Raw genomic sequence first — 20,282 nt, 5'->3', positions numbered from 1 at the left:
ATCTCTTAGCTTTGCCCTCTGTACCCCTATTGCTGTGCTCTCCTCTGTGGCTCTGAAGCTTCTCCCCCCTGACACCATCTCCACCAGTGAAGGGGCTTCCTGGTGTGTGGAAACTTTTCCTCCTTCACAGCTCCCTCCCAGAGGTGCAGGTCCCGTCCCTGTTCTTTTGTCTCTGTTTTTTCTTTTTTTCTTTTGCCCTACCCAGGTACGTGGGGAGTTTCTTGCCTTTTGGGAAGTCTGAGGTCTTTTGCCAGCGTTCAGTAGGTGTTCTGTAGGAGTTGTTCCACATGTAGATGTATTTCTGATGTATTTGTGGGGAGGAAGGTGATCTCCACATCTTACTCCTCTGCCATCTTGAAGGTCTCCTCCCATGACATATTTTAGACTCAAGATATAGAGTGTTAGAAAAACACCATTCATTTCAGTAGTCTTATTTGAAAGCTACAAACTTTTTCTTTTCAGTTTAAGAATTTTACATGTGCTTTCATTATCTGCAGAATCTGTCTATATGGGTAGGTAGGATTTAGGGGATTCAGACATTGCATATAAATGAAATGTTGGTGGAAACAACAATCTCTGAAAAAATTTCTGAAAGACTTATGCCAATTGCATGGACATGTTGTATTTAATAATACTAGCACTACTTGAATCAGAACATACCATAAAACCTGGCACTCAAGGAAACTATAGAAGCCCAGGTTCTTTCTTTGTACAAACCATTTCTCACAACCTTACCCTTTAAGATCACCAGCATATGTTGTCCTTCTTCTTTGGGTTTAATATTGTATTGATGTTCTCTTGCTGTATAACAAATTATGACAAACTTAGCAATTAACACACAAATGTACTATCTCTCAGTTTCTCTGGGTCTCTTGTCTAGGTATGGGTTCACTGGGCCTTTGTTTAGTGTCTCTCTTACGAGGCTGAAATCAAGCTGTTCGTTGTATTTCTTTTCTTTCTGAAGCTCTGATCCTCTTTCAAGCTCACATGGATGTTGGCAGAATTCATTTCCTTGAAGCCATAGGCCAGATAGATGTTCCCGTTCTTTTGCTGGCTGTCAGTTTTTAAGCCTTTGCCATGTGGTTGCCTCCAATCTTCTGACTTCAAGAAGGGCCCACCTGATTACAACAGGCCCACCCAGATAATCTCCATTTTGATTAACTCAAAATCAATTGGTTAGTAGCCTACTTATGAGATTAATATTACATGTTCTTCCAGCACTCAAGGGGTGGGGATTTTGCAAGATGTGCACATCAGGGGGTGTGAATCCTGGGCTATCTGCCTACCACAGATATGTAAGTGCATGTTTCTTACTTGGCCTCAATATGCCATTACTACTTGAAATTCCACTTTGATGTGAATGATGATCCATTTGCTGTGCTTTATAGGAGGTGTTAATCAAACATTAATTTTGCCAATAAAACATAAAATTGGCTCTGTATAAAACTGCTGCCTCAAACTTTAGGGAATGATCTGAAATTTTATATTTTGATTAACTCTTGGTATGGTGTTTAAGTTTCCTTTCTAACATTTTTCAGTGTAGAATAAAACTCTCCATAAGATCCACTGGTGTGAATAAGGGGAAAAAATGAGATTTTGATTCCTGTATTGTTAATAATAACTTGATTAAAACCTTACTCTATGATAAGTCCTGTACACGATGCCAAGATTTCTGCCATTTAATCCTCATCTCAGTCTTTTGAAGTCAATATCATTATCCTAAATTACAGATGAAGAAGGAGAAGCTCAGAGAAGATGACGCCTCTGAGAAGTGTCTAAGCTGGGTCTATATTCTTCCCTGTCTGCATCACATCCCTGATGATAAATTCATTCAGACAGAAACTGCTGTTCTAAAGCAGAAGTTACCCATGGAACCACACAGTCTTTGATCCTTTCATGGTATATTAGAGCAACTCTGAAATGGTTACTTTTAAAGTGTCTTCTGTGGAATGATGAAATTCTGGAAATGTGTTATAAGGGCTACCTGAGAGATAAAGGAAAGACTAAATGACATTATCTCTTCAGATACATTGTGGCATTTGGGACAAGGGGAGGTTATTTTACTAAAATATGGTAGAAAATCAGCCTTATTGTTCAGCATCCTATTGTTTAAATAAATAAATAAGAAAAAATATATAGAGAAAGAAAATAAATATTTTTCTCTCCTCTCCATGTATATTTATATTATATACAGATATATTTCTTCCTCTCTCTCTCTCTCTATATATATATAGAGAGAGAAAGATATATATATATATATATCCTATATATATATATCCTCAATATTTCAATCATTTAGGAGTAAGTTGGAGATATTATTATGCCCCTTTACCTCTGAAATGCAATATATTCTAAGGCAGAGCTAACATTTAAATAAGTATTCTTTTTCCTAATTAGGTAAAAATTAATTTTTGAACATTTGTTCTCTGGCTCTTTTTTGGCTGCTGTGACCAAACAGAGTAAACACACTTCTTCCACAGACAATGCTCTTAATTTTTTAAAATCACTTAATAACATTTAAAAATCCTTCCTTAGGTCTTGTTACTGTTTCTTACACGGATCAGGGTAAGAATACTGATCATTTTCGACACCTGTGATAGATTGTTGTTATTCCTCAATGTGTTATCATTCTTGAATTTTTACCACCAGGTCTTGATCAACATGTTCTGTTTTTGTTCAATGGAATTTTCACATCCCTTCTTCTGGATACTGTGCTGTACCTATGTTGCTGCCTGTCTAGAGTATGCACACAGTTGATTGTAAGTACTACTAATAAATTATTTTCCAAAGTGTCTGCACAGTATCCACTTGTACTATCAGTATATTGGTTCACCCTGCTCTACAATTGCAGCAACACATTTAAAATTTTTCAAATCTGTTAACTGTGAATTATTTTCTCATTGTACTTTTATTACTCAGCATTTCCTGATGTTGAGCATCATTCCTTATATTTATTGTTCATTTGTGTTTTCTTTTGCGTAAAATTTCTTTTTACATAGTTTCTTAAGTTTTCTATTAGAATGCTTCTTTTTATCTTACTGATTTGCAAATTTTGTATATTTTCTCTACACTAATAGTTTCCTGTTACATCTGTTGAAATATTGTCTCCTGGTTGAGGACTTGTCTTTTCACTTTCTTTATAGTATCTTAAGACAACAGAATTTTATAATTTTGTGATTTAATTTATCACTTTCCCCATGATAGTTTGCTTATCTTATTTATAAAATGAAACAAAATAAAACAAAAAGCTTTCCTTTCCTCACAGTCATGAGTATATTTCCTATATTGTTTTGAAGAATTTTAAACATTTGCATTTCACATTTCAGCTCGAAATCTATCTGGAATTTTAAGTACTTGTTAGATAAGTTAAAAATTTTTTGTTTGTTTGTTTTATTAGGAAAACACCTTTATTAGGAAAGATTTATAGCACTGTTTTTAATATCTTTCTTCACTACTGATCATAAATACTGCCTCGTTTTATATGTGTAATCCACATATGTGACTCTATCTCCGACGTCTACTTATTCCTCTTGATCCATGTGACCATCCAATATGCCAATAGGAAGCTACCACTGGCTCCCAACATCCAAACTTCTAGCAACAGAGACCAGTGCTTAGTCCTCAATATGACACTATTTGTTGAGGAAGCTAACTAGAAACAAACCAGCTATTGCTTAAATACCATCTTTCTATCCAATATTTCTGTCTCATGCTTTTTTCCATAGGTAACAGACCTGCATCACAATTTGAAATCTCCTCCTAACCATTTCTTCTCCCAAGCTCTTTATATTTCACAAGTGTTTTCTCAAATAAATCTCTTGCCCATCTAATCTAGTCTTTCTGTCAGATGTCATGAACTGAAACATATGTTCCTTCTGAGAGCATCAGCTTAAATTTCTTCCAAATATCTGAAATCACTACCATTGGATAATTATTTTAGACCAAATTCTCAGCTCGTGTTTTTTTGAACCATAAATTTTGGTTCACATAAATTTTGGTTAATGAAAATATAAGTTCATTTTTTAATTATTTCCCTCTCATCTAAGAGACAATAGCCAAAGAGCTAAGTTTCCGTACTATCTCCCTTTGGAACAATATATTGTCTTTTTTTTTTTTTTAAGATTTGCAATTTTTAAATTTATTTATTTATTTTATTTGAGTATAGTTGATTTACAATGTTGTGTTAGGTTTAGGTGTGCAGCAAAGTGAATCAGTTTTACATATACATATATCCACTGTTTTTTAGATTCTTTACCCTTTCTCAGAGGATGTGCATATAGGCAGTCCCAGTTCTATGCAGAAGTCTCCACTCTGACTTCCTCACCTTGTGCAGCCACTGGTTTCTATCCTCTCAATTAACCCATTAAAAAGTTCTGCATCAAATTTTGCTTCTCGTCAATACAGAATATCATGACTATATTTATCCTCTCACAAGAAAAAAAATGGACAAAATATATAAAACATCAAGTTTAAGACAGTGAACATCAAGCAGTGAACAATAATGAGCCCTGATTTATTGCTGGACATTAGGAATCAAAACCAATGATCTCTACCATTGTCCCAGCATACTGCGTTGAGAGAGTTTCAAGGTATTAGGGGAGGGAGGGAGAAACCAAACAGAGCCCGAAAGACTCTCTGAGCTAAGGAGATGGAGTTGAGAATTTGGGGACAGCCAAGGTATCTTCAGCTTACAGGAGAAAATACTGGACAAGACAAAGATGCACAGAGATATAACTTCAGAGATATATAGAGAGTTCCCCTCGAGCATTCCGTTGAGTATTGATCAGTATATATGTATGAGAACATCTGATACTGAGCAAAACTCTTCAAAAGTTTAGATGTAGCAGTCACTGTTGCATGTGAAGGGCCAGGAATAGTGCCTGCTCCCTTCAGACAGACTGGAAAAAGTCACAATTCATGGAAGACTGTGGAGAGTAAGGAGGATCTTGACTCTGTAGTGGGAAATAAATACCCTTAGACTGAGCAGCCATTTAGAAATCTTAAAAAGACTTGAAAAGATCAAATGGCTTCCAAATAACTGCATCACAAGGAAAATCTCAAGAATATAGAAATACAGAAATATCCAACACCTGAAAGAGTAAAATCGTAATGACTGGCGCTAAACAAACATTAACAGGGCATGCAAAAATTAGGAAAATTTGACACATAATGAGGAGAAAAATCAATCATTCAAAACTATTAACTCTAATATCTTTCAGTTTTGATTGACTTTTCTCCTCGTTATGTGTCATATTTTCCTGTAACCAGTATGTATATATATATATATATATATATATATATATATATATATATATATATATATATATACATATATAATTTTAAAACTCTGAAAATCAATAATAAGAAATCAATCTAATAAAAATGGGTCAAAGTTCTGACTTGACACTTCACCAAAAATACTACTACAGACACTTCATCAAAGGAGATATAAAGATGGCAAATATGCAAATGGAAAGATGCTCAACACCATTATTAGAAAAGTCCAAATGAAAACCACAAAGAAATAGCACTATAAAACTATTAATCTGACTAAAAATTAAAAGACTAGCCGTAAAAGTGTTGACAAAGTTGTGGAGAAAATGGAACTTGCATCACTTCTCCTGGGAATGTAAAACGTTGCAACCACTTTAGAAAACAGTTCTGCAGTTTCCTAAAAAGTTAAATATACCCCTACAACATGATCTAACTATTCTGTTTGTTAGGTATTTACTTAAAAGAAATGAAAGCATATTTCTATACATAATCTTGTACATGAATGTACATTGCAGCTTTATTTGCAAGAGCCCCAAACTGGAAACAACCCAAGTGTATATTGGCTGGTAAATGGATGAACAAACTGTAGGATATTCCTACAATAGGATAATATTTAGCATAAAAAAAGAATGTACTATGCATACTTCAACATGGATGAATCTCAAAATAATTACTCTGAATGAAAGATATCAGACCAAAAAAGGGTACATATTGTATGTTTTAAGATGGATAAAATTCCAGAAAGTGCAAACTAATCTATAGTGAAAGAAAGCAAATCAGTTGTCCCCTGGGAAGGGAGGTAAAGGAGGGAATATAAAAAGTTCACAGGGAAATATTTGAGGAGATAGACAAATTCATTATCTTGAATGTGGTAAGTTTTCTGTGAATTTATATTGTATATTTGTCAAAAGTCATAAAATCATATACTTTAAATAGGTGCAGTTTATTGAATGTCAGTTATACATCAGTAAGATTGTTTAAAACCCAGTTTAAAAAAAAACTGGATCTGGCTTCTGAGAAAATTAATTTCTTGCTTTACAGTCTTTGAATTAAAAATATGTTTAACAATATTTAGCCATTACTTTAGTTGCTTTTTAGTGATAAGAATTTTCAGGATTTGTAGTCTCATAAACAACCAGAAATGGAATCCACTTCCGAGATTCTTTTCTACACAATCTCAGCCATGAGCTGTTGAAGAAATACTGCTTTCTAAAACCAGAATATAAGAATACAATCGTACCTGTGAAATCTCCCTAGTTTGGTTCCATAACAAAAATGTGCTGATGTAATTTTGAAATCCTTGTTTACTCTTTTTCTTTTTTTTAAAATCACAACTTATTAATTAACCTTTCCATTCTTTTGGAAGCTACATCTATACTCAATGTTCCCCCTTTAACTGTTTCCTATTCATTAGAATTATACTAACCAAGACAGAGATATGGAGAAAAATCTTTGTAATTCCATCCAATGTTACCCTTGGTTGAAACTGAATCATCAGAATATTTGTTCAGCCTAATTCCGATCTGTCTAATACACTCTTGCCATATTCTTTATAGAAATTTACTTATCCTTATCTTGCTATACTAATTTATTAATTCTTTAAAAAGAACGGATATTCAATACTACTTTAACAGCTTCTAGGGTGCCTTCCAGTTCCTCCATTTAATAACAAATTCTAGAATTTTGGAAATTTTAGAAGCTAAGACTAAGCCATTTTTCAAAATTCATGGATGCTTTCTTCCTCTACTAAACCCATATGTGTTTTCTTCAAAGATTATCGATCATGTTTCTATTATCATCTTAGCTCTTTGCCTAGAACAAAATTAACCAAGCTCATCATATGTACCCTATGAGGTTAACTCAGGGTTCCATGTCTGAATTTTATGATTTTCGAGTAATACTTAATGGCAGTTACTTCTCATTTTTAAAAACACCGTTCTATCTTAGTACCAAACTTTTAATCCCCACTGTATATTGAATATGGTACGAGATTTTCAATTTAAAATTAATGATTGTATCTCCCAAGTTTGGTTAGATAAGTATTTTATTTTAAATTTACTTTATAGAAAGTGTCAGACTTACATACATGACGATTTCTTTTTATGCTAATGGATATTTTGATGTGAAAATCTGCTATATAAATTTTTTACTTGCTATATACTGACAAGAATTTTCATTTTAAATGATTTAGAGGGGGTGACAGTTTATTTTATGTGTCTACTTGATTGGTCCATGGGGGGCCCAGATAGTTGGCCAAAATATTCTGGGCATTTCTGCAAGGGTGTTTTTGGATGGGATTAACATTCTAATTGGTAGAATAAAGCAGATTACACACTAGCTTTTCCTGCCTGACAGCCTTCAAACTGGAACAACAGTTCTCCCTAGGTCTTTAGCCTGTCAGCCCACTCTGCAGATTGGATGTGCCAAGCCTCCATAACTGTGTGAGCCAATTCCTTATTTTATATATATGTATATATACACATATATATAATAAGGCTATACATGTTATAAATGTATAAAGTGTACAATATATAAATAAATATATAATTTATTATATAAATATATATTATAATATAGAATATGTATAGCCTTATTATATATTATATATATTTATATATATATAACTCCTTTATATATATATATATGGTCTCCTATTGGTTCTGTTTCTTTGGAGAACCCTGACTAGTACATAGGGATATTACCAAAATACAGACACAGGTGCAGAAAATACTGCAAGCTCTTCATAACTTGGGATCATACATTTTATCATGTATCTAATTCAAATTTCCTGAGTAGAATCTTTCTGTTTGGAACGGATTTTGTCCAGGCTTTCCTCTCTATTATATCTTTTCTCTCTAGTTTGAGGATGTTGACCTTAATTATTTTGAAACTTTTATTCATACTTAGACTCACATTCCATGAGTGTAAGTCATGGAATTTGAGTTATAGCATTTTCACTTTTCCTGTCTAAGGAAATTTATTGAATAAAACAAACCATTTAGAAAATAACATACAGCATATTTTGTAGTTTTGTAAAAACTATTTTAATGTTCAGCCCCAAGCAGAGATGGTATCTGTGTTTAATAACTGCTACTTCAAAGATATGCAGAAACACATTTGCATACGCTACGACTGGAAGAATTTATGTGTTTAGTTCATGGATATTAAAATTAATTGTAAAATGCCACTAAGGGAATTTGTCTTTTGATGTTCTCTGTAGGGGAAAATTTACGTTTTGAGATTAAACATTAAAAAATGAAAAAACTGAAAGAATCTATGTTTTCATCCTGTGATTCGTGGGAAAGGCATAGATACATCTCACCACATTATTAATTGAGTGTTTTCAAGGATCTGTGTTTAGAATATGCCAGAGGAACACATTCTCAGTACTTTATGAAGAGCTCAATTTCTCTTCTTAATAAATAATGCTATGCTGGCTGCCTTTTGCTCTAAAAGAAATTATACCAGGTATGTGAATATTATGGAGATATTTACTGGTCATTCATCATTTAAAGGTTAGAAAAGGCTTTTAATTAGTAAATACATAATAAGAAACTTAAGGGAGTTGCCTAGCAAATTTCGTCTCAGATACAAGGACTTTTTTTCCATATTAATAAGAGTGAAAATCAGAGGCACAGTTGACCTCCTGCCCTAGAATCATCTCATCCTTTTTCGTAATTAAGTTTCCAAGTAATTTCATGGCCTTTAAGTAACACAATCCTCTGGGTTCTTAGTTCATGTCTAATTTTTTCCATTCAGTATTTCTGAAGAATTCTTCAGTCTCAGTGGACATGCCTTGCTAATCCCCCCACAAAGTACTACCACATCACTGGCCTCTTGAAGTGCTGCGACTCACGCATAGTGCTAAAGTAGCCTCATTTGAAGTGTGCTGAGGGGACAAAGAGAGCCACTTTATTGCCCAGTGGTTGCCATAATAAAAAGGAACACAGATAACAGAATATTTGGAATGGTGTTTATGAGAAGTAAAATCATCTAGTTGAGAATTAGAAAGCACAGTCAGCTTTTGGGCTAAATTTAAGTGCACACCTGCTTTATCCTTAACAGCCAGATACAGAGCTTAGTGGTTCCTATGAGTTCACCAGGAAGGCATAAACATTCTCAGGGAAAGGAGAAAATGAGAAGGTTTGTAGAAAACAAGAAGAAGGTAGGGAGGGAAAAATAAAGGAATAAGAGATAGGTGTACAATTGAAAATGGTAGTGTGACAGCCTTGCAGTGGATATTCTGGTAGAAATGTCTGGCCCTTGTGTTACCAATCAAATTAAATAACTTACTCATGCCAATAAGAATAAAAATAACCTCAGTTTTGCAGAGCTCTTAATTGAGTCCTCTGATAAGATAATAGGTTATATTAAATTTTATCAGAAAGAGGGCAGTAAAAAATTGATGAGGATTGCCTCTGACAGTTTGTAAACTGTATCAAAGGCCTTCTATACTTATCTTGCTGGTAGGTATTAGGGATAGGAAATTAGTTTCCTAATCCAATAATGTATCCTTCTACTTTAGGATTTCCATATACTTCAAAGATATATCCTAACATGAAATATATGAAATAAAGTATGCCTGGGGAACACCAATTTATATGTCACATCTTCAGACCAGGCCCTCCCCTCCTCTCCCACTGAAGGCCTTCTCTGGTCAATTTTTCTGGGAAGTGGGATGGATTCCTGGGAATATAAGATCTCCTCAATCTCCTTTTTTGAAAACTAAAGTTCATTTACTCATGGAATAGGAATCAGGCCCTAGAATGGGAGTACTTACTATGAAGGAGAACAGGAAATGGAAGAGAGCTCGCTGTGTATGAATTCAGAAAGATAAATGGTAGTTAAAACATTGGACTAAGCCAGCTTGATGAGTAAACCCTTTATTTACTGAGGAAACAGAAGACAATGAATTCATGAATATGCATTAGCTTTAACTGCACTCTTAAGATATGACTTCATGACTGTTGGACTAATAAGATGTTCAATTTTTACTTACTTGAGGAGAGCCTAGTAAAGATGTGGGCAAATGGGCCTAGATCCATTCCAAGACTTTGTTTTCATGTGGAGAGGAGACTCGATTCCTTCTCCTTGTGATCAGAGGAAAAAATGTGAGAAAAAATCATAAATGCCTCCAGTATCTTGTACCTTATGGTGAACCCTGTGAGGGGTCACACGGAGGAAAGAAGTGTCTTGTTTATACAAGTCAAGTCATCAGAGGGTTGAATATTAGCCAGGGATCATCATCGAGTTCTGACTTACAACTTTGTCCATTTCATAAGTCATTTATTAAATATTTCATACAATGGTGCCTACAGTAGTGTTAAGTGCTGAAATGAAAGAGAGCTCCTTATTCCTGTGAAGGTTACACTTCATTGGGGAAGATGAAGTATCCTAATATAATCCTCTTGGTATCTCATCAAAGTTTGGTAGGTACCAATATAAGACAATCTACAAGTAGGCAACCATTGATAAAAAAGAAGTCAGTACATATTGCAAAACCTTTTATTATTCTTCTATGGTATTCTCTTTGAGTCCAAATGGGATAAATCTCAGACAGGCTCCTGGAGGAATCCTTATCTCCATGATCTTTCCTTTCATCTCTTTTCTTTCTTGCTCCCCATCTCCACCATCATATTTAATTAGCTTTCACAATGAAGCATCTAGAAGGCAAAAAGTTCTTCTTGCTAACATTGAATGTTTTTCATAGCAAAACTTCAATGTCTTATTAAAGTAGTGAATCTTGTTTTATTTACTTTATCTTACTGGAGTCAAAAGAGATGAAGAGAAGGAAGAAGAGAGAAAATTCCATTTTCTCACATAAATAACTAAATAAAGACTTTGAAAAAGGAAGTAAATATGATAGTAAAGTACATAGATATCTGATGCCTAAAGGATATAAATGAGAGAAAGATGGATGTGGGGCAAAATTAATTGAAGAGATCTGATGTGAATGTTTTTATTATAAGTTTTATTTTAGAAAAGGTAATATTTGTGTCGCTAGAAAGGAAAACATTGAGGCAAAGGGAAAGAAGGATAAAAATGAAGGCCAGGAATGGCAGTTGGAGAGAAGCAAGTTATATAGAAAAGATTAGAAATTCTGGATGACTGGATTGAAGGGCCAAATGGAGAAAAAATAAGAAATTGACCTTTATTAGACAAAGTGATATGACTTTATAAAATGTTTTATATGCAATTTGTAATCAATGAAGGTAATGGAGTTTTAGCTGGGTACACAACTACCTAGCTGAAGACTGCCAGTTTTTATTTCCTTTGTAACAATATGGGGTCTTACATTTTTCCCAGTGAAAATTGAGTGGAATTAATACGGGTAGTTTTCAGGTAACCTGCTATGACAGGATTTTTTGTTATGTCACCTTGCCTAAGCTACAGTTCTGAAATATTTAATCGAACACTAATCTATACGTTGCTGTGAAATGACTTCTCAGATATAAATAAACTCCCTAATCAGTTGACTTTGAGTAAATGAGATTATCCTGGATAATTTGCATTTGCATGGGCCTGACAATCAGTTGGAAGGCCCTAAAGAAGAGCTAAGACTCCCAGATTTTCTGTGTGTGTGTGTGTGTGTGTTTGTGTGTGTGTGTGTGTGAGAGAGAGAGAGAGAGAGAGAGAGAGAGAGAGAGAGAGAGAGAGAGAGAGGAGAGAGAGAGAGTCAATATAGTTTTTCAGATCTCTGAGGCATTCCTATAAGTAAGTATTGTAACCAATTGGGATTGGGTTAAAGAAGGACCCAGGCACTAGAGTCTAGCCCCCTGTATTATTCTGTATTGTATGAAGCATATAACCTACTGGGATGCCTGTTGCCTATGGATTATCTGTGATTGGACCACCAAGACTGTCTGTTGAAACCTCAAGTAGAAACAGTGACATGTTAAGAAGTGGAATGCCAATGTGTAGTTGTGGTACAGCAAAAATTCCCTTAGATAGACCCTTGAGCGTTAATGCAGCACTTTCAGCCTAAGGTGGTATAAAAGACAGCGAGTCCTCAGTTTGGGGCTGCTCTGCCTAGAGGGTTTCTTACCCCTTATTGCATGTATTTAGAACTTTGAGCTCACATCCACAAGGAACTAGAAGGAATTGATAGTCATTTTCTCTTACATATCCTTTTATAACCTCTTGTATATTCTGTGCTGGTTTAGAAACAAACAAGTGAGCAACAATACAAAACAACAAAAGCAATCAGCAAAACCTAAGTTATTATTTTTATCAATGGCAGCCTGTGGAGCTTGTCCTGGCTCATTCTGCTGAACTGTAAGCCTCCAGCAGAAGAGGAAGGGTGGGTTTTGTTTTAGTCATTGTCATATCACAGGTCTTGGTTCAGTGTCTGTCACATTGTATGTTATATTAAGTATTTATTTTTATATCTTTTTTTAAAGCTTGATAGTATTCACATTGCTTAATTTGTGTCATGCTTTATTTATTTATTTAATTTATTTATGGCTGTGTTGGGTCTTCATTTCTGTGCGAGGGCTTTCTCTAGTTGTGGCAAGCGGGGGCCACTCTTCATCGCGGTGCGCGGGACTCTCACTATCGCGGCCTCTCGTTGCGGAGCATAGGCTCCAGACGCGCAGGCTCAGTAATTGTGGCTCACGAGCCCAGCTGCTCCGCGGCATGTGGGATCCTCCCAGACCAGGGCTCGAACCCGTGTCCCCTGCATTGGCAGGCAGACTCCCAACCACTGCGCCACCAGGGAAGCCCTAAGTATTTATTAAATAATTTGTGGTTTAATATGGCCGTACTCCTCTCCTTTCCAATAGCTTACTGCCAATTTCCATAAGAAGCCCTATTGGCATATCAAATTTAATATTTCCAAAATTTGACTTATTATCAAACCTCTGAGCCTTCTTTATGATTTGTTATCCCATTAAATGGCAACTCAGGACCCAATAGCTCAAACTAAAAACACAGGAGTCTTCTTTCCCTGCTCAGCCGCCTCCTTCATTTAGTCTCTAAATCTATCAACTGAGTTTCCCTATCTATCTATCTATCTATCTATCTATCTATCTGCCATCTATCTCTCATCTATTATCTGTCATCCATCTGCCAAAATTTCATCTAGTTCACTATAGAATTCATACTGGGTATATTAATAGTCTCTTGGCAGGAAAGTTAATAAGCATCAGAATTGCTATCTTCCTAGGGAGTGTATAGTGTTTTGCACTATAAATCATTAGCACTTCATTCTACTTCTCTTGCTTTGAGAGAGAGAGAGAGAGAGAGAGAGAGAGAGAGAAGAAAATGGCATCCCAAACCCTTGCATAATGGGCTATCCCTTATAAGTAACCTTAGTTAAGTTTGCATCTAACTAGCAACACTTGTTACTGCTTCTTCCAAAGTCCCATTAAAATTTTATAAAAACATGAACAAAGTTTTAAAACTAAGGATGCAGCTCCAAAACTAGATCTGAGATTCAACCTATTAATAATATTTAGGAAATATTTCTACTGATGCCAAGTACGATGCAACTGATTTCAAAATCAACAAACAACCAAAAAAAATTCCATCAGATAAACATACAACAGTGGCGAAAGTGACATTCCTGTCTCCTGAAAGTCTAGAAGAAGTGGATCCACTTCTTCCTCATGTATGGTCTTTGGTTCAAAAAAATAGGAGGAATGAATATTAAAAAATGGATACTATTCCTATAGTGTGTATACTGTATTTTGAGTGACCCATAGTGCTTTGTCCTCACACCACCATTGTTACCTTCATGGGTACCTCTAAATAACCACCTGAAAATGCTAAATAACAAAATGATCTGAACAAGACATAGAACAGTAGATGGAGGGTTGGGTGTGATGGCCAAGTCACTTCTCCGAAGGTATGGGATCCACAGTTATTATGCTATAGGTTAGGGTAGAGGTCATTGTACACTTGAGACTATCCTTTTTCTTGTCCTTTCTCTGATTAGCATTTCAGAGAGCCAAGGTAGAGGGCTAAAAATAGTAGTCAACACTTTTGTAATATTTCCTATGTGACAAGTGTTATTCTAAGCACTTTATGCATCTTAACTCAGTTAACTCTCAGAACAACCAATAAAGTAGGGATTATTATTATAATTTTTTTGATTTTTAAATAAGGAGATCGAGTCATGAAAAGTTCAAGTAACTTGTTCAAGTTCAAAGAGCTAGTAAATGAGCTCAAGCTCTGGTTTCAAAATCCACACTGTTAACATCTACATTATACTAATAGGATAACCTTGATCCAAGAACGCTCACGAGACACTAGAGATCAAGCTGGAAATTATGCATTTAAACGTGCTTATTAAGCTGTGTCTATGAAGGAGATCAGATCAAGACTCAACTGAATGAGAACTCAGACCAAGTGAAGTACACATACCTCTTTTGTTAATAAGCAAAGCAACCAGCAAACTATACCGAGCACCCAATAATGGAAATATAATCTTGAAGATTTACAGTAAGGATCATATAGCCCTCTGAAAGTTATTTACTAAATGCTCAGAGAATTATTCAGAAATCTATTAGCATCCTCAATAACACATAGAAAATCTACCTTGAGAGAAAAACAAATACCATGAAGAGGATATACACTGAGATGAAAAAATACCACTTAAATATAATGTGTGACATGGATGACTGAAAAGAAACGAAATATATCACAATGGAAGATAAATATCAAGGCACTATAAAGATGAGTAAACAATATAGAAAATTGAATGAGTAGTTTAGAGGTGTAATTTATTTCCTACAGATTGCTTAAGAGTGAATGAAAATAATCAGTGACAAGCTGGTACATATGGAGAAAACAAATATCTGAAACAGAAAATTTGGGATGAAAGCCATAATCAGAAACATGATTGAAGAAAACTGCAGTGAAACAGCCTCAGAGTATGGAAACCAAAAGGACTCACTGTAGTTCACACAAAAACTTTTAAAGATACCTTTCCAAGATATGTCCCAATGCAGAAAATTTGCTAAATGAATAAAAGCATAAAAACAACTACGAAACTACCACCCAGTGAAAACTGATACTAATATTATATATATATTAGAAATGCATACATTTTATTATTCTCCATTTATTGTCATATAGCCTAGCTTCTTCACTTGAATTATTTAAAATATTTTCCTATTTACTAAATATACACTTACCAAAATAATTTCTAAGGTATCAGGGCATTAATTAGTCAATGAATCCTCAAATTTTCTTTAATATTAGCAAGGGTATAATAGACATTCTTGTAGCTACATTCTAGCATATAGCCATTAGTGTAGCCTAAGAATAAGTTGAAATTGATGATTTATATAGTGTGCACATTCTTAGGAATTTTGACCTTAATTCTGAACATATTTAAAATGGATCAACTGGTTAACAAAAAGATTGTCTTAGCACCCAGTTTTCATGTGAAATATAAATATATATACATAACGGACGTCAAAATATAGTTTATGTTGTTATTTTGTTGCTTAGGACAAGTAGTTTCAGAATACAGGTTAAGGCTAAGTGTTTATATTCATCTTAATATTATAAATTCTGTAATAATAGGTATAATCAATTCCTATGTACTTCACTATAGTACTGGACTTGATAAAATGTTTTTGTACTCCTGTTGTCAGACCATAAACACTCCATATATATTTCTCATAAATCACTTAATCAAATGCAATCATGTATTACTGTGCATTATGCATTCAGGAAATTTTCTCATACATTTGTATAAATCCTGAAAGCATTAATATATCTGTTATATAGTTGCTGTCTAGGAGGTGCTATTGGTATAAATACTACTTGTATATTTTAAAGGGACCTGGAAGTACATATTCATCTATATGTCAGGTTTCCACAATAGAATATTTAGCAAGTAGGGCAAAAGACGATTTCGATATTTTGAAATATATATTTTTTCTTATAACCTTATATTAGGTTGTAAAAAAATATCAGAGCGCATATCCTCTGTCACCCCAGAAAGCAGAAGTATGATCAAGCATATAAAAAAATGTAAGGAGAAATATGTTGGCTCATGGTAAAAAATATCGCTTTCATTGTCTCTGCTACAATTGAACTTATGTGCCTCTCCATCTCTGGCTTCATCCAACATTTTCTCAAACTCCTCCAAAATTAATATCCCTGAACTTCACTCTGATTATGTCATTTTTGTGCTCAAAAATTTTAATAGCTCCTCAATAACCACCACACACCGTGGGCGGGTGATCCAGCTTCTCTGTAATCTGACAGCAGCCGATGTTTCCTACCTATCCCTTCTCACTCATCTTTCTTGAAATTGAAACACTTTTACTGTTTGTGATCTAAGATTTCTTTCTGTCAGCTTTTGTCGATTTTATTCTCTCACTGTGAATTTTTACCCCACCTCTAATTCTACTAATCATCCTTTCCCTTTAAGATTGGCAGAATATCATAGTGCGGAAGTGTTGGTTTGAAACAGACTTTGGTTAAGGTTCCAGATCCACCACTGACAAGCTGTGTGGCTTTGAGATAGCATCTCACATTCCAAGCTTTGATCTCCTCATGAGTAATATTTAGAGGATGACAGTCTCTACTTCCCTGAGCACTTTACCACATCACTTTTCCAGGGACAGTATCTGGCACAGAGATATGGCTCAGGAAATGTTAGCTCCTGTTACTTTACCTAAAGCCTTAATGGAACACATCAGTTTTAATTTGTATTATGCTTTTGTGCATACAAGCCTTGCTTTTGTCCTCTTGTAGACTATGAACAACTGATGTCACCAATTGCGATTTATTATTTTCTTAATTGTCTTAATGCTTAGCATATCACCTGGCTCATAGTAAACCAAAATTAAATACCAGTTAAATAAAATAATCACTAAAGCTATTAGAGTTGACTGATAAAGGAAAGTTTGCCTCACAGAGTTTTCAGCTACTGAAAGTGTTCAAGGAGAGGTTAGCTGATCCACGCAGTGGAGTAATGCAGAAGGTTAAAAAGGTACAAGGAAGATAGTACAAGATGAACTCTCAGACAGAGTCTAATTTTAAGACTCTTAGAAAAATAAAGAGGATGACACTATAGTTTAAAAAATAGACCAGAAAATAATTATTGAATGGCTTTAGATCATCACAGTTTATTATGAGTGCACTGTGGTAATCTGGGTGAGGTGAGTGGGTTAGAGGGAAGTAGGAGTCATGGATTTTGCATTATTTTATCTAGGAATTTTATTAAGAAAACATCATTTTCAAACATGATATTTGCTTAATAATGCCTGCTAAAAAGCTGCTGTCCGGTGGTAATCGGAAACAACTGAGAATCCTGAAATTTAGTTTTGTAATGAACTAACTGTGTGCCTTTGCCAATATCCCTTAAACTCTCAGGATCTGTTTTCTCATCTGTGAAACTTCTGCTTGAACCAGATAATCTTAGACTCTAAAGTGTAAAGAAGCAGTGAGAAAACTCCCAGCTCTCTAATATACAGAATGTTAAGTAGACCAAAAATTGTATTCCTTAAGAATAGTAGACATTTAGAAGCACATAAATATTCAGCAAAAGATGTGGCCAAATTCCTGACAAGCAAACTCTGGTGTGTTTTCTCATCAACCTAAATTAAACTGCAATTGTACCCCAAACAGCCTTATATGTCTGTGGGCTCCTGCCAATATGCAGTTGGATCTCTCTTCTGCAGCTGTCTGTGATGCTCCAAAGAGACAAGTGAATACTGTTGTCAAATAAAAAGTGGAGAAAATGGCATCATTAAAGCAGAATGAATAAATTACATTGGCCCTATAAGAGCATCTTTAAAAAATGAACCTAGACAACAGTTAAAGTATACACTTTTGATTTTGCAGGAATACAGCATCAAAGATTTTAAAAAGTGGACATTTTAATTTAATAATACATAATTTTATTTTAGTTCTATACATTAACTTTGCCATTGTTAGGCAGTTTTTATTAAATAAAACACTTTGAAAATTGAGTTTAATAAAAAGAGTCCTGAATGTGAAGTTGGAATATCTGGAATTTTAGTTCTCCTATTAAGGGTCTGTGTTATACAACTTTATTGGATCTTGATATCTTCATGTGTATGTAAATTAAGACTAGATTACATCCAAGGTCTTTCTAAAACTCTATGATTCTTTGATTCTGTAAGTGTTCCATTTAGTATTGTATATATATGCCAAAAATATTTTTTGTGTTGCATTCATTATAAAAATGTGTATATTATTATTTTCATATACTGTAAATTAGTTGAGGTTAAGTTAAGATTATTAATAAAAACAGCTTGGTGCACACAGAGAAGTTAAATGGTTCTGGGAAATGGAATTAGAAACTGAAGCAGGTGAAAGATTTGAATATTCACTGCAGGTGTCAGACAGGAGCAATGCAGATATTATTTACTTCAGTGCTGGAGTCATGGGAAAAAATTAAGCACTTTTACGTTTGTCACAAGTGTATTTGAACTGTGAACTCACCTCAGATATTTAAGTTAAGATACGGCAACAGCAGCCATTGTTAATAGCAAGAATATGGGAACTGGCAGCAACAAATTAGCAGGTAGGTAGGCACCAGTACAAAGAAGCACATAATTGGCACTGAACATTTAAATGAACAGGCACATGAAGTGAGCCTTTCAAAAAAGCTGTTAGGTTGTCACAACTTAGACGACTTCTGAAGGTTATGTTCAGAGAAATGACAAAGGGTCAGGGTGGCAGGTGGTCAGAGTGGGCAGCAGAAGTAGTTTGTTTTTTACTTGGAATGATGTATAAACAGGCAGCAAAGTTGCAACCTGAGCCTGTGGTGCAGGTGCTAATTATTCTTTCAGTGGCACGAATGGAGTCCAAGAAAGGAGCCTGACTTATAGCCTATTTTCAACAGTACTGACCAAACATAAGTAACTCCAGATGCCCAATGCAATGGGGACAACTGGAGGGGCTCAATAATGAATAGGTGTGATAAATTTTTAGATGAAAATTGTTGCACCTCTGTCCTATTACTCTTTTTGCTAAGTAAGGATTATTCTGAGTTATAGAATGTGGATTTGTGCTGACATTGACTTTAAAACTTGTACAGAATTTCAGTATCGCTTGGCCAAATTTATTTGTCCTCTTCTCATCCACACCCCACCCAAATATCTCACAGTCAGCCTAGATCACATAGTGATCAACACCTCTTATCATAAAAAGAAACTTCTAAGAATGAAATCTTTACAATTTGCACCATTCTTCTAAGCAAACAAACATTAAAAACAAAACCAAAATGTGTTTTAGAATTCTCTTCCCTACTTGGCTCACTTGTTGAATCCGTACTTATAATTCAAGCATTGACATCAACACCACATGCTCCTTGAAGTCAGAACAAGTCTTTTTCCCCAACCCTACACCCCAAATTAAACACATTTACATTATGCTGAAATTTTTGTTTGTTAGTCTTTTTCATGAGACCCTGAAATCCTGACGGTAAGAAACTTATCTCAATTGTTAAGTGTTGACTGAATAGGCGGCTACATAAATGACTGGATTAATGGATGGATGATGTGCTTACAGTACTATCTTGACGACCAAAGATAGCAGGTCCAGGCTGTGGGTTGAAAATGGTCAGCATTGCAGTGAATGGTAAAATCAGTAGCTTTTGAAGCCAAGCAAAGGATAACACCGGAATTCTCAACTCTTGGTATGATTAGAATCATGTGAGAACTTTTTATAAAATACTAATATCAGTGTCTCACTCTAGTAAGCGTCTACTAGTTCAGTAGTTCTCAAAAGCATTCCCCAGACCAGAAGGATCAGCATTACATGAGAATTTGTTAGAAATGCAGATACTTGAGCTCTACTAGAGACCTACTAAATCAGAAACTTTGGGGATGAATCCCAGAAACTTGTTCTATCAGGCTCTCCAGATGAATCTGATTCATGATAAAATTTAAGAACAATTGTGAGATTCCCATTCAATTTACCTGAAGTGTAGGCATTCATATTTTCTCTACAGCTCTTAAGTTGATTCTAACGTGCAGCCAGAGCTGTGAACCATGGGAATAGCAGAAGAGAAAAGGAAG

The sequence above is a fragment of the Balaenoptera borealis genome (genome assembly GCF_965194805.1).
Source record: "Balaenoptera borealis genome assembly, chromosome: 9".
Lineage (NCBI taxonomy): Eukaryota > Metazoa > Chordata > Mammalia > Artiodactyla > Balaenopteridae > Balaenoptera > Balaenoptera borealis.
The sequence above is the reverse complement of the archived record's forward strand: the minus strand, read 5'-3'. Positions refer to the sequence as shown.